Consider the following 13,464-nt stretch of genomic DNA (forward strand, 5'->3'; position numbering starts at 1 on the left):
ATGGCGGACTGGCAGTCACACCTCCGGACAGAGTGGTTGGAATGGCGGACTGGCAGTCACACCTCCGGACAGAGTGGTTGGAATGGCGGACTGGCAGTCCGGCAGCGACGCTGGCTGCAGCGGCAGGTGTTTGTTCTAGGCGGCGTGGAAAAACCTCCATGTTTACAGAGCGCCAGGACAAAGAGTGGGCCAAGCCATTTCTCTCTGGAGATCCAAAACAATGTGCTCAGAGAGGGCACGGCGAGGAGCGCCACCACTCCCCTGACCATACATGGCATCAGCCTGGAACCAGGGTATTAATGGGTAATAAAGGCTCTAGCACTGCTGGCTAGAATACCCCCCCCCCCCCCCCGGGGGCAAACCTGGGACCTGCCCACCCTCTCCAAATAACCACTTTAACTCTTTGAGGGGTGAGAATGAGAAACTAACCAGAGAATAATAAAAGGCAGCCACAACCAAAATATCCAAAACTGTGTGGTTTTACAGAAGGTCAGGTAATAAATTATATGTTTCTTAGCTGGTAAATTAATACTCATCAACAGGGCTTGGCATCTAGAAATGTTTATCTAACAGGGTGTTACCGTCTGAAGGCTGAAGGGTGGGATAAACGATTGGTGTACGAATATCTGGTTATGGGTTGCGTCTTCATCTTGACAGATCTTCTCAAGGAGCTGCAGTTAATATCAAACCAACAGCTGACTGGAGGTGCACTGCTCACTTGCATTGTAACAGCGGAATAAAGCAGAATCAGTAGTTCAAAACACACAGGTTTAAACCTTACTTGATTATTTCATTGTACATTCCTGTACCTGGTACATACCCAGATAGCAAGCGGATCTGGGCCATATACAGGCCAGATCTGGCCCTTGTGGCTTAGTTCCGGCCCATATATGGCCCAGATCCGCTTGCTATCTGGGCAAGGTGTGCTTTTCAAAACCAGCCTGCCAGCCCGACCGCCTGCCCGCCCGACAGACAGACAGACACACAGACGGAGGTCTTCCAGCTGGCTTCCCTGTCTTCTCTGGACAACAGCTAAGAAACCTTTTCTCCCCTGTCTCTGAACCAGGCCAGGCAGGGGAGGCTAGGAGATGAACAGACAGTCTGGAGGAGGGATTATACTCCTGGTTTACGACAGAGCTCTAGTCAGTTGCTACGGTGTCTAGAACTGCCCCAGACACACAGACGGTAATGCCAGAGAGGGACATGGACAGCACAGTTGGACTGAGGCCTGACATTAGATTCAACCTGATATGATTTCATTGAGACACCTTTACTGTAGTCGGCAGGATGGCTGCAGAAATCCTCATCTGAGACGAAGACAAGGTAGCATAATCTTTAGACTCTCTGGGCCAAAATATGTGATAATAAATTCTTGACTTTTACCTAGGGAATGACATTTCAGAGCCTGATATGAAATGTATCTCTCCAGTATAGTATATGCACCTCAGATGCAAACCTTGGACTTGTTGCTTCTGTCCTTCGCATGCTCGTGGGCTCTATTGACAGGAAGCATAGAAAATTCCTGCCAAAAACCAACTGTCACACACATGCATCAACAAGCAGATCAAGCAGAGCAACAAATATGTGTTTATTATTACAGCTTAGAGTGAGAACACACAATTTGAGCTCAATAGATGATTTCATTAGGATGAGGAGGACGTGGAAAGTAATAATAACATTAGAAAATGCCTTTAAGTTTTAAAGCTCTCAGGCCTCATGCTTTCTTATGAGGGATTTAACCCTTTGGTGAAATGCCAAATAGATGATCACCTGTCCTCTTGCCATTGATCTCGTCTTCACTCTCTCACATATTCTGATCCCTGATACTCCATGAAATGGACCTCTAGCTCTCATCTTCCTTGTAAACCCTTTCTTTTCTCCTTCTCTCTCTCCCTCTCTCTCTCTCTCTCTCTCTCTCCCTCTCTCTCCCTCTCTCTCCCTCTGTCTCTCTCTCTCTCTCTCTCTCTCTCTCTCTCTCCTCTCCCTCTCTCCCTCTCTCTCCCTCTCTCTCTCCCTCTCTCTCTCCCTCTCTCTCTCTCTCTCCCTCTCTCTCCCTCTCTCTCTCTCTCTCTCCCTCTCTCCCTCTCTCTCCCTCTCTCTCTCTTTCCCTCTGTCTCTCTCCCTCTCTCTCTCTCTCTCTCCCTCTCCCTCTCTCTCCCTCTCTCTCTCTCTCTCTCTCTCCCTCTCTCTTTCCCTCTCTCTCTCTCTCTCTCTCCCTCTCTCTCTCTCTCCCTCTCTCTCTCTCTCTCTCTCTCTCTCTCTCGATCATTTTCTCTCCGGCCCTCACCATTATACATGCAGACACCACTCTCTTAAGACAGTTCCCTCCTCTCTCTTTCCCTACCCCACATCTACCCTCCCTCCCTCCCTCCCTCCCTCCCTCCCTCCCTCCCTCCCTCCCTCCCTCCCTCCCTCCCTCCCACTCTTTCTGTCATAACTTCCCACACACTAAGGAGGATCCCTGGCGTTCTCCTGCACATCACTCGTCCTCGTGTTCCTCTGCATTCTCAGAACTCAGAACGTGATGAAGCCAGCAGCACTGTGTATTTACTGGGTCCTGCTCTCCCTCTCCAGCCCCAACAGGAGCGCAGCCGAGCCCAGCGAGGGAGACGTATCCTCGGGCAGCCGACCGGGAGACTGCTCTGTGGGACTCAGCCCCGCGGGACCGTGTGGTGGCGAGGGGCACGATGAGGACATGTGCCCCTACAGGGTCACTCTGCCAGTGTTCAGGGTCCAGCTACCCAGACAGCTGCAGGACTTGGAGGAGACGGTGAAGGAGCTGCAGAAGTTGCAGGACGCCGTGGAGCTGCTGAGGAGAACCTGCGACTGCCACAAAGACAAGGAGACAGAAAGGTGGGGGACAGACGGAGAGATAGACAGGGTGAAGGAGGGGACAGATGGAGTGATAGAGGCACAGACAGAGGAGACGGGGAAGGAGACAGAAGAAAGATTGAAAGAAGATGAAAAGCAGAGCGACGGAAAACTAGGAAAAGAGAAGCCTTTAACAAGAGGGGAGGAAGAGAAAAAGAGAACGACAGAGATGGAGGAGGAGAGAGAGAGAGGGAAAGAGATCGAGGAGGAGGGAGAGAAAGCGGTCCAGAGCGCGCAGAGAGATGGTGGTGGAGGGGAGTTGTCAGACAAGGGGACCGGCTCAGTTTCATCCAGCCCCAGCTCTGGTCCTTCTCTCAGCACAGACTTCAGACCCGAAACCTCTGGACCAGATAGAATATCTATCTTAATAACAGAACTTCCATCTGTTACTTCAGGCTCCAGCCTTCGATCTCTCACAGACATTAACCTAGGACATGATTTCAGTCCTTCTCCGAAAACCACAACCATCCCTGGGCGCAGCTCCAGTTCCTCACGCCCCAGTGACAGCACTAGCAGCACCACCCCTCGGCCTAGACCCACACAGAGGCCAAAACCCCGCACAACAACCACCAGGTCAAGACTGCGCACCGCCATGCCCGGGAAGACAAGATCTGGCATGACAACTACCCTAGGCCCCGGTCACACCGGCACCAGCAAGTCCACAACAAGCCACAGGACTGTGAGACCTTACCCGTGGACATTTAAATCCAGCCTGATTACCACTACACTATGCCCTGGCCAAGAGACTGGCCATAGGGCCAGGTCATCGACCACCACCACCACTTTAGCCACAATGACCATAACCTCCATAGCTAGCCTGGGCACCTCCAGGACTAGCCAGATGACCATCAGACCAGGGGTAAGGACTGCCAGTCCATTCAGATCAACCACAACCACAAAGCCTGGAGAAATTACCTCAACTCCCATGTCTACTTCAGAGACCAGAGCTGATTCAAAGCTCAGCTCAACCCTCACCAGCGCCAGGCCAACAACAGACTCACTCAGCCCTGCCTACAGGACCCCCAGCCCAGGGTTCAAGCCGAGACCCAGGCCTACTCTCCCACACAGAAGGACTTTCAAACCAGGCCCAGGAACTCATCCCAAGCCCAAGCCAAGACCCCCCCATCCAAAGTACCCCAGACCTGGTTTAAAACCGAAACCTCATCCAACCAGCTCTAGTCCCTCCAGATCAATCTTTACCCAGCTTGACCTAGCTCCCACGACCACTACTATCCCTGTTTCAAAGAAAACCAGTCCAAGCACCAGGGCCAGCTTTAGAACAACTAGCTCCATAACAACTACTTTGACAACAGCAACCACAGCCACCTCCCGACCCAGGACTACCAGCCAGAGATCAAGGCCCTCCAGCCACCGCCCATGGTCCACAACAGCAGGGTCCAAATCTGTCCAGGTACATACATCCCTCCCAGCTACCACCAGCCCCAGCTACAGGTTAACAACCACCAGCCCCAGCACAAAACCTAAACCGGGCCTAGGGCCAAAACCAGGTACCAAAACTCAAGGTACACAACCTAAACCTGGGCTACAGCATGAATCTGGACTGAAGCCCAAACCAGGAAGAGAACCAGTACCTGGGCTACAGCCTAAACCGCTGAATCCCAAACCAGGGACAGAACCAAGACCTGGGCTGGAGCCCAAATTAGAGACAGGACCTGGGCCACAATCTAAACCAGGGACAGAACCAGGACCTTTGCCACAACCTAAACCAGGGACAGAACCAGGAACTGAGCCACAACCTAAACCAGGGACAAAACCAGGACTACAACCTCAACTAGCCATAGCACCAGGACCTGGGCCAGAGCCTACACCAGGGATAGAACCAGAGCCCAAGCCAGGAAAACAACCAAAGCCACCTGCGTCACAGCCTAGACCCAGGACAGAGCTAGAAGCTTTTCCTCAGCCTCAACCAGGGATAGAGCCAGGAACAGGGCCAGAGCCTAAACCTGGGACAGAACCAGGACCTGGACTACAACCAAAACCTGAGACAGAACCAGGACCTGGATTACAACCTAAACCAGGCACAGAACCCGGACCTGGACTACAACCAAAACCTGGGACAGAACCAGGACCTGGATTACAACCTAAACCAGGCACAGAAGCAGATCCTGGGTTACAGCCCAAATCAGGGACAGAACCAGGACCTGGACTACAACCCAAACCAGGAACAGAACTAGGACCTGGACTGCCCAAACCAGGGACAGAACTAGGACATGGACTTCAGCCCAGACCAGGGACAGAACCAAGACCTGGGCTGAAGCTCAAACCAGAGACAGAACCAGGACCTGGACTACAGCCCAAAACAGGGACAGAACCAGGACTTGGGCTGAAACCCAAAACAGTGACCGAACCAGGACCTGGACCAAAGCCCAAACCAGAGACAGAACCAGGACCTAGGCCACCACCTAAACCAGGGACAGAACCAGGACTACAATCTCAACCAGGGATAGAACCAGGACTACAACCTCAACCAGGGATAGAAGCAGGACCAGGGCCAGAGCCTAAACCTGGGCTACAGCCCAAACCAGGGACAGAACCAGAACCTGGGCTACAGCCCAAACCAGGGACAGAACCAGGACCTGGGCTACAACCAAAACCCGGGACAGAAACTGGATCTGGATTACAACCTAAACCAGACACAGAAGCAGATCCTGGGTTACAGCCCAAACCAGGGACAGAACCAAGACCTGGACTACAGCCCAAACCAGGAACAGAACCAGGACTTGGACTGCCCAAACAAGGGACAGAACTAGGACCTGGACTACAGCCCAAAACAGGGACAGAACCAGGACTTGGGCCGAAGCCCGAAACAGGGATAGAACCAGGACCTGGACCAAAGCCCAAACCAGAGACAGAACCAGAACACGGGCCACCACCTACACCAGGGCCAGAACCAGGAACTGGGTCACAACCTAAACCAGGGCCAGAACCAGGACTACCACCTCAAACAGGGATGGACCCAGGGCCAGAGCCTAAACCGGGGATACAGCCCAAACCAGGGACAGGACCAGGACCTGGGCTACAGCCCAAACCAGGGACAGAGTCAGGACCTGTACTACAACCAAAACCAGACACAGAACCAGGACCTGGATTACAACCTAAACCAGACACAGAAGTAGATCCTGGGTTACAGTCCAAACCAGGGACAGAACCAGGGCCTGGACTACAGCCAAAACCAGGAACAGAACCAGGACCTGGACTGGCTAAACAAGGGACAGAACTAGGATCTGGGCCATCATCTGAACCAAGGACAGAACCAGGAACTGGGCCACAACCCAAACTAGAAACAGGGCCAGGAGCTGGACTACAGCCCAAACCAGGGACAGAACCAGGAAGTGGACCAAAACCCAAAATAGAGACAGAACCAGGAACTAGGCCACAACCTAAGCCAGGGACAGAGCCAGGAACTGGGCCACAACCCATACCAGATACAAAGCCAGGACCTGGACTACAACCCAAACCAGGGACAGAACCAGAACCTGGACTACAACCCAAACCAGGGACAGAATCAGGACCTGTACTACAACCGAAACCAGGAACAGAACCAGGACCTGGATTACAACCTAAACAAGACACAGAAGTAGATCCTGGGTTACAGCCTAAACCAGGGACAGAACCAGGACCTGGACTACAGCCAAAACCAGGAACAGAACCAGGACCTGAACTGCCCAAACCAGGGACAGAACTAGGATCTGGGCCATCATCTAAACCAAGGACAGAACCAGGAACTGGGCCACAACCCAAACTAGAAACAGAGCCAGGACCTGGACGACAGCCCAAACCAGGGACAGAACCAGGACCTGGACCAAAGCCCAAACCAGGGACAGAACCAGGAACTGGACCAAAACCCAAAATAGAGACAGAACCAGGAACTAGGCCACAACCTAAGCCAGGGACAGAGCCAGGAACTGGGCCACAACCCAAACTAGAAACAGAGCCAGGACCTGGACGACAGCCCAAACCAGGGACAGAACCAGGACCTGGACCAAAGCCCAAACCAGTGACAGAACCAGGACACGGGCCAACACCTACACCAGGGACCGAACCAGGAACTTGGCCACAACCTAAACCAGGGCCAGAACCAGGACTACCACCTCAAACAGGGATGGAACCAGGGCCAGAGCCTAAACCGGGGATACAGCCCAAACCAGGGACAGGACCAGGACCTGGGCTACAGCCCAAACCAGGGACAGAGTCAGGACCTGTACTACAACCAAAACCAGACACAGAACCAGGACCTGGATTACAACCTAAACCAGACACAGAAGTAGATCCTGGGTTACAGTCCAAACCAGGGACAGAACCAGGGCCTGGACTACAGCCAAAACCAGGAACAGAACAAGGACCTGAACTGCCCAAACCAGGGACAGAACTAGGATCTGGGCCATCATCTGAACCAAGGACAGAACCAGGAACTGGGCCACAACCCAAACTAGATTCAGAGCCAGGAGCTGGACTACAGCCCAAACCAAGAACAGAACCAGGACCTGGGTTGCAGCCCAAACCAGGGACAGAACCAGGAACTGGACCAAAACCCAAAATAGAGACAGAACCAGGACCTAGGCCACAACCTAAGCCAGGGACAGAGCCAGGAACTGGGCCACAACCCATACCAGATACAAAGCCAGGACCTGGACTACAACCCAAACCAGGGACAGAACCAGAACCTGGACTACAACCCAAACCAGGGACAGAATCAGGACCTGTACTACAACCGAAACCAGGGACAGAACCAGGACCTGGATTACAACCTAAACAAGACACAGAAGTAGATCCTGGGTTACAGCCCAAACCAGGGACAGAACCAGGGCCTGGACTACAGCCAAAACCAGGAACAGAACAAGGACCTGAACTGCCCAAACCAGGGACAGAACTAGGATCTGGGCCATCATCTAAACCAAGGACAGAACCAGGAACTGGGCCACAACCCAAACTAGATTCAGAGCCAGGAGCTGGACTACAGCCCAAACCAAGAACAGAACCAGGACCTGGGTTGCAGCCCAAACCAGGGACAGAACCAGGAACTGGACCAAAACCCAAAATAGAGACAGAACCAGGACCTAGGCCACAACCTAAGCCAGGGACAGAGCCAGGAACTGGGCCACAACCCATACCAGATACAAAGCCAGGACCTGGACTACAACCCAAACCAGGGACAGAACCAGAACCTGGACTACAACCCAAACCAGGGACAGAATCAGGACCTGTACTACAACCGAAACCAGGGACAGAACCAGGACCTGGATTACAACCTAAACAAGACACAGAAGTAGATCCTGGGTTACAGCCCAAACCAGGGACAGAACCAGGGCCTGGACTACAGCCAAAACCAGGAACAGAACAAGGACCTGAACTGCCCAAACCAGGGACAGAACTAGGATCTGGGCCATCATCTAAGCCAGGGACAGAGCCAGGAACTGGGCCACAACCCAAACCAGATACAAAGCCAGGTCCTGGACTACAGCCCAAACCAAGAACAGAACCAGGACCTCGGTTACAGCCCAAACCAGGGACAGAACCAGGACCTGGACCAAAGCCCAAACCAGTGACAGAACCAGGACACGGGCCACCACCTACACCAGGGACAGAACAAGGAACTGGGCTAGAATCTAAACCAGGGCCAGAACCAGGACTACCACCTCAAACAGGGATGGAACCAGGGCCAGAGCCTAAACCGGGGATACAGCCCAAACCAGGGACAGGACCAGGACCTGGGCTACAGCCCAAACCAGGGACAGAGTCAGGACCTGGATTACAACCTAAACCAGACACAGAAGTAGATCCTGGGTTACAGCCCAAACCAGGGACAGAACCAGGGCCTGGACTACAGCCAAAACCAGGAACAGAACCAAGACCTGGACTGGCTAAACCAGGGACAGAACTAGGATCTGGGTCATCATCTAAACCAAGGACAGAACCAGGAACTGGGCCACAACCCAAACTAGAAATAGAGCCAGGAGCTGGACTACAGCCCAAACCAAGAACAGAACCAGGACCTGGGTTGCAGCCCAAACCAGGGACAGAACCAGGAACTGGACCAAAACCCAAAATAGAGACAGAACCAGGAACTAGGCCACAACCTAAGCCAGGGACAGGACCAGGACCTGGGCTACAGCCCAAACCAGGGACAGAGTCAGGACCTGTACTACAACCAAAACCAGACACAGAACCAGGACCTGGATTACAACCCAAACCAGACACAGAAGTAGATCCTGGGTTACAGCCCAAACCAGGGACAGAACCAGGGCCTGAACTACAGCCAAAACCACGAACAGAACCAGGACCTGGACTGGCTAAACAAGGGACAGAACTAGGATCTGGGCCATCATCTGAACCAAGGACAGAACCAGGAACTGGGCCACAACCCAAACTAGAAACAGAGCCAGGAGCTGGACTACAGCCCAAACCAAGAACAGAACCAGGACCTGGGTTGCAGCCCAAACCAGGGACAGAACCAGGAACTGGACCAAAACCCAAAATAGAGACAGAACCAGGAACTAGGCCACAACCTAAGCCAGGGACAGAGCCAGGAACTGGGCCACAACCCATACCAGATACAAAGCCAGGACCTGGACTACAACCCAAACCAGGGACAGAACCAGAACCTGGACTACAACCCAAACCAGGGACAGAATCAGGACCTGTACTACAACCGAAACCAGTAACAGAATCAGGACCTGGATTACAACCTAAACCAGACACAGAAGTAGATCCTGGGTTACAGCCCAAACCAGGGACAGAACCAAGACCTGGACTACAGCCAAAACCAGGAACAGAACCAGGACCTGAACTGCCCAAACCAGGGACAGAACTAGGATCTGGGCCATCATCTAAACCAGGGACAGAGCCAGGAACTGGGCCACAACCCAAACCAGATACTAAGCCAGGTCCTGGACTACAGCCCAAACCAAGAACAGAACCAGGACCTGGGTTACAGCCTAAACCAGGGACAGAACCAGGACCTGGACCAAAGCCCAAACCAGTGACAGAACCAGGACACGGGCCACCACCTACATCAGGGACAGAACCAGGAACTTGGCCACAACCTAAACCAGGGCCAGAACCAGGACTACCACCTCAAACAGGGATGGAACCAGGGCCAGAGCCTAAACCGGGGATACAGCCCAAACCAGGGACAGAGTCAGGACCTGTACTACAACCAAAACCAGACACAGAACCAGGACCTGGATTACAACCTAAACCAGACACAGAAGTAGATCCTGGGTTACAGCCCAAACCAGGGACAGAACCAGGGCCTGGACTACAGCTAAAACCAGGAGCAGAACCAGGACCTGGACTGGCTAAACAAGGGACAGAACTAGGATCTGGGCCATCATCTGAACCAAGGACAGAACCAGGAACTGGGCCACAACCCAAACTAGAAACAGAGCCAGGAGCTGGACTACAGCCCAAACCAAGAACAGAACCAGGACCTGGGTTGCAGCCCAAACCAGGGACAGAACCAGGAACTGGACCAAAACCCAAAATAGAGACAGAACCAGGACCTGAACTGCCCAAACCAGGGACAGAACTAGGATCTGGGCCATCATCTAAGCCAGGGACAGAGCCAGGAACTGGGCCACAACCCAAACCAGATACAAAGCCAGGTCCTGGACTACAGCCCAAACCAAGAACAGAACCAGGACCTGGGTTACAGCCCAAACCAGGGACAGAACCAGGACCTGGACCAAAGCCCAAACCAGTGACAGAACCAGGACACGGGCCACCACCTACACTAGGGACAGAACCAGGACTACCACCTCAAACAGGGATGGAACCAGGGCCAGAGCCTAAACCGGGGATACAGCTCAAACCAGGGACAGGACCAGGACCTGGGCTACAGCCCAAACCAGGGACAGAGTCAGGACCTGTACTACAACCAAAACCAGACACAGAACCAGGACCTGGATTACTACCTAAACCAGACACAGAAGTAGATCCTGGGTTACAGCCCAAACCAGGGATTGAACCAAGGCCTGGACTACAGCCAAAACCAGGAACAGAACCAGGACCTGGACTGGCTAAACCAGGGACAGAACTAGGATCTGGGCCATCATCTAAACCAAGGACAGAACCAGGAACTGGGCCACAACCCAAACTAGAAACAGAGCCAGGAGCTGGACTACAGCCCAAACCAAGAACAGAACCAGAGCCTGGGTTGCAGCCCAAACCAGGGACAGAACCAGGAACTGGACCAGAACCCAAAATAGAGACAGAACCAGGACCTAGGCCACAACCTAAGCCAGGGACAGAGCCAGGAACTGGGCCACAACCCATACCAGATACAAAGCCAGGACCTGGACTACAACCCAAACCAGGAACAGAACCAGAACCTGGACTACAACCCAAACCAGGGACAGAATCAGGACCTGTACTACAACCGAAACCAGGGATAGAACCAGGACCTGGATTACAACCGAAACTAGCGACAGAACCAGGACCTGGACTACAGCCAAAACCAGGAACAGAACCAGGACCTGAACTGCCCAAACCAGTGACAGAACCAGGACACGGGCCACCACCTACACCAGGGACAGAACCAGGACTACCACCTCAAACAGGGATGGAACCAGGGCCAGAGCCTAAACCGGGGATACAGCCCAAACCAGGGACAGAGTCAGGACCTGTACTACAACCAAAACCAGACACAGAGCCAGGACCTGGATTACAACCCAAACCAGGGACAGAACCAGAACCGGGACTACAACCCAAACCAGGGACGGAATCAGGACCTGTACTACAACCGAAACCAGGGACAGAACCAGGACCTGGATTACAACCTAAACCAGACACAGAAGTAGATCCTGGGTTACAGCCCAAACCAGGGACAGAACCAGGTCCTGGACTACAGCCAAAACCAGGAACAGAACCAGGACCTGAACTGCCCAAACCAGGGACAGAACTAGGATCTGGGCCATCATCTAAACCAAGGACAGAACCAGGAACTGGGCCACAACCCAAACTAGAAACAGAGCCAGGATCTGGACTACAGGCCAAACCAAGAACAGAACCAGGACCTGGGTTGCAGCCCAAACCAGGGATAGAACCAGGACCTGGATTACAACCAAAACCAGGGACAGAACCAGGACCTGGACTACAGCCAAAACCAGGAACAGAACCAGGACCTGAACTGCCCAAACCAGTGACAGAACCAGGACACGGGCCACCACCTACACCAGGGACAGAACCAGGACTACCACCTCAAACAGGGATGGAACCAGGGCCAGAGCCTCAACCGGGGGTACAGCCCAAACCAGGCACACGACCAGGACCTGGGCTACAGCCCAAACCAGGGACAGAGTCAGGACCTGTACTAAAACCAAAACCAGACACAGAGTCAGGACCTGGATTACAACCTAAACCAGACACAGAAGTAGATCCTGGGTTACAGCCCAAACCAGGGACAGAACCAGGGCCTGGACTACAGCCAAAACCAGGAAGAGAACCAGGACCCGGACTGGCTAAACCAGGGACAGAACTAGGATCTGGGCCATCATCTAAGCCAGGGACAGAGCCAGGAACTGGGCCACAACCCAAACCAGATACAAAGCCAGGTCCTGGACTACAGCCCAAACCAAGAACAGAACCAGGACCTGGGTTACAGCCCAAACCAGGGAAAGAACCAGGACCTGGACCAAAGCCCAAACCAGTGACAGAACCACGACACGGGCTACCACCTACATCAGGGACAGAACCAGGAACTGGGCCACAACCTAAACCAGGGCCAGAACCAGGACTACCACCTCAAACAGGGATGGAACCAGGGCCAGAGCCTAAACCGGGGGTACAGCCCAAACCAGGGACAGGACCAGGACCTGGGCTACAGCCCAAACCATGGACAGAGTCAGGACCTGGACTAAAACCAGACACAGAACCAGGACCTGGATTACAACCTAAACCAGACACAGAAGTAGATCCTGGGTTACCGCCCAAACCAGGGACAGAACCAGGACCTGGACTACAGCCAAAACCAGGAACAGAACCAGGACCTGGACTGGCTAAACAAGGGACAGAACTAGGATCTGGGCCATCATCTGAACCAAGGACAGAACCAGGAACTAGGCCACAACCCAAACTAGAAACAGAGCCAGGAGCTGGACTACAGCCCAAACCAAGAACAGAACCAGGACCTGGGTTGCAGCCCAAACCAGGGACAGAACCAGGAACTGGACCAAAACCCAAAATAGAGACAGAACCAGGAACTAGGCCACAACCTAAGCCAGGGACAGAGCCAGGAACTGGGCCACAACCCATACCAGATACAAAGCCAGGACCTGGACTACAGCCAAAACCAGGAACAGAACCAGGACCTGAACTGCCCAAACCAGGGACAGAACCAGGACCTGGACCAAAGCCCAAACCAGGGACAGAACTAGGATCTGGGCCATCATCTAAGCCAGGGACAGAGCCAGGAACTGGGCCACAACCCAAACCAGATACAAAGCCAGGTCCTGGACTACAGCCCAAACCAAGAACAGAACCAGGAACTGGGTTACAGCCCAAACCAGGGACAGAGTCAGGACCTGTACTACAACCAAAACCAGACACAGAACCAGGACCTGGATTACAACCTAA

Source organism: Borostomias antarcticus (genome assembly GCF_949987555.1).
Source record: "Borostomias antarcticus genome assembly, chromosome: 16".
Classification (NCBI taxonomy): Eukaryota; Metazoa; Chordata; class Actinopteri; order Stomiiformes; family Stomiidae; genus Borostomias; species Borostomias antarcticus.